Source organism: Octodon degus, unplaced genomic scaffold (assembly GCF_000260255.1).
Source record: "Octodon degus isolate 3935 unplaced genomic scaffold, OctDeg1.0 scaffold00029, whole genome shotgun sequence".
NCBI classification, from domain to species: domain Eukaryota; kingdom Metazoa; phylum Chordata; class Mammalia; order Rodentia; family Octodontidae; genus Octodon; species Octodon degus.
This window is the reverse complement of record NW_004524605.1, coordinates 10,399,065-10,402,458: the sequence shown is the minus strand read 5'-3', so window position 1 is coordinate 10,402,458 and position 3,394 is coordinate 10,399,065.

The window sequence follows — 3,394 nt, the reverse complement described above, 5'->3', positions numbered from 1 at the left end:
GAGCTATCTCCCTAGCTTGGGGTGAGTGGGGGGGTCTTTTTGAGACAGGGTTTTCACTATGTAGCCCAGGCTGCCCTTGAGCTCATGGCAGTTCTGCCTCAGCCTTCCAAGTGATGGGATTACAGGCGTGCACCACCACTCCCAGCTAAAATGACATCTTACTGGTATTCTTATTTAAAATAAAGCCCTAGACAGGCAGACATTGCCAGGAAGCTTACTGTGCTTTTATATTTGGTCAGTTTTGTAATCCCAGGCACTTTTAATATCTGATCAGGCCAAACCTCTAGACCAGTGATGACTAACCTTTTGTATCTTCCAGTAATGCAAACAGCTCACTGTGGTACAGTGCGTACACTATCACTCCTGCAGGCAGAACTATCAGAAAAGACTTACTTTCAAGGGTAACACCAAGAGGCCTGTTGCTCTTTGATGCATCAAACAGAATGGCCCTAAATTCTCACCAGAATAAGCCTATTACCATTTAAGTGGTTTTTGTTTACTTGGTACCACGAATCCAATTCAGGACCTCGTGCTTGCCAGGCAGGCACTGTGCCACTCAACGATATCCCTGGCCCTGTTTAATGCTCTGACAGCACTGCGATCCTGTCAAGGGAATTTGGTGAAATGTTTTTTCTATGTTGCCATCATTTATTGTAGTATATACAATAAAACCTTTCATAAGCATAATTCTTTCTGGAAATATGCTTGTAATCCAAAGCACTTGTATTATCAGTGCAGTTTCCCATCAGAAATAGACAATTCATTCCACAGCCTACACATAGTTATAGAAAAATGATCCTAATACAAAATAAAAGTATAAAATTAACTGCGCCTACCTTTGAACACCTTCATGGCTGGTGTGAGAGGAGGGCTGTGTGATGACTTTCACCGTCGTTAACTGGAATTGCTATTAGCTATCAGAATTTAAAAATATATATATATTTGGTACAGGGCCTCACTACACAGCTCAGACTCATAGTGATCCTCCTGTTTTCAGCTTCCCAGGTGCTGGGGTTACGGATGTGCACCACCATGGGTGGGGTGGGGCTGGTGCAGCATGAGGTGCCAGGGATCAAACCTCAGTCCCTGCCTTTGCCTAAGCAGGCGGTTACTCTGCTATCTCACCTGCCCTTTCAGCATTTTGTTTTCCTGCAACTGTAATAAGGAACCTATCTGATGACATGCCTTTACATTCTTTTGAGGCTTTTAAAGAAATGTGACATTGCATAGTCATTAATAGACTCATCATGACTACTACTGCCTACTTGGGTGGTGCCTTTCTGGAAAACTGCACCATTTTCTACATCTCATTTGCAGTGAGGGATTCTGCCGCCTTTTTCTCCTCCTCTGCAATAAGATCTCCATATCTTCTTGCTGTTGGGAGATGATCATCCATAATCCCACAGTGAAACGGGAAGAGATCACTCGCTCTGCTGTGATCATGTGATGCCTGGCATCACCTATTCATATTGCAAGACATTGCTAGTTTTATCAGGTTAAAATTTACTAGAAATGTTGGCTTGTCTTGCAGAATGCTTGCAGAACAAGTCACCCAAAACCCAAGGTTTTACTGTACTTTAGCTTTTCCTGTTCACTGCAGGGCTTGTCTCATGATCCTGATGCTAAAAGCTAAGACAATGTAAGTAGCCAGCAGCCTCTACCATAACCATCCCAAATAGGAATGTGTGGAAATGAAGCTGGATTAATTCACCTTTCTTCAAAGTACCAATAAACCTGCAAAAGCCCTGGACACTGTCTCTTGAACTCTTCCTTTGGCCTTCGGAGGCTGCTAGTAGCACTGAAGGACAATGACAGAGGAATCTCTAGAAAACCGTATGATAGCAAGTGCCAGATATGTAAGACAACAGCATCAGGCGACTCAGAAGGGCACGCCTCACTTGCAGGGGAACTACATGTGTGTGGTCTCCCCAGTGCCCCATCTCAGGGTTCACTGGCTCACCTGCCTCCACTGAGACCACTCAAGTGTTAACTTCATTCTCCTGCAGAACAGTCTCTAGGGGGCTGTGCCCCAGCTCCACAAGGGATCACATCAACTTGTCTTCTTGGTCATCACAGTGCCAGCTACAGCCAACAGATGGAAACATGGACTTCCAGCTGCTGGGGTGACAGCTCTCGCTTGTGTGGCACTGACTGGCTAGGTTACCAGGTCTCATTTAAGTCACAAGGTTAAACACTTCCATTTAAGGCTGACAAAGACTTAACGTTGTTGTGGAGGTGGATGTGGTCAGGACCCCATCTTAGGAGACCTGGCAAAGCTCAAAGGCAGAGCCTGGCTGAGTCCACGCGGACATGCAGAGCAGGAGGCTCCTCTGGCACCAGGACACCAACTGGGCCCCTCTCACACACAGCACAGGGCCCCAATGAAGGAGAAACAGCCAGTGTTTTGCCTTTTCATATTTTTATTTTTATACATTTTTTGTATTAAAAAGAAAAGCATAATTACCACAAATTACAAAGGACTAAAGCAGGACTAGAATAATGAATGAATCACTTCAGCCTGGGAAGCAGATACTCTCAATAATATTAATGTTATAATACAAGCTCATTCAAGTATTTTACATTTTTTTGTCCTTTGAAGTGAAATCCTAGCACATGGTAAAGATAATGTACTATGAGCGTAAGGTGGAACCTTCTCCGCAAAGTCAGATGACAAGTTTCCTCTCCAGTGAGAAACGGGCTGCAAGGTGTCTTCTCTGCCATCAACAGAGCTGAAGGAGGAAGAGGGAGGGGGCGGGGAGCATGTCGGGCCCCTCTCCTACAAGAGACACTGGAGTTCCCACTCAGGAGGGTGCAGGGGAGTCTGCACCTCTACCCAAGCTTTTGGCAAAAACTCACCCATCTTAACTACTCCTCCTCTTGCCCCTCCTCCCCACTTGTAGGGCCTTCTGAGCAGCTTTCTTTGTGAACCACTCATCAGGAAAGGGGGGAAAAGCTACAATGGAACAAAACAGAAACACTGAACAACTTTGAAGGGGCTCAGCTGTCTGAGCCCCAGGGGTCTAGGCTGGGCAGGGTTGGGAGGCTTTCTCTAGTGGTAGTGCATTTCTCTGGGGCTCAGGAGAGGGCAGACAAGGAGCTGCCCTTGTAAGCGAGCGCAGCCCTCCGTGGGACGCCCAAGGGGTGTGCGGTCACACACTGCCTTAGAAGGGCAGTGGGTGCACGGGGTTTGGTGGGCTGCTGCCTGTCTCCCGTCTTAGACCGCCTGTAGGAAGGTGGCAGGTGTGAAGTGGCTGGGAAGGTGGCAGGTGTGAAGTGGCTAGCCCTGCCATCCTTGGCATGCTTGTCACAGATACGTCGGTCCTAAGTTCAAGTGTCTTCAGAAAGTGAAGATGTAAACTACTCTTTGCAACATTAACTCCTAACATGTTACAAA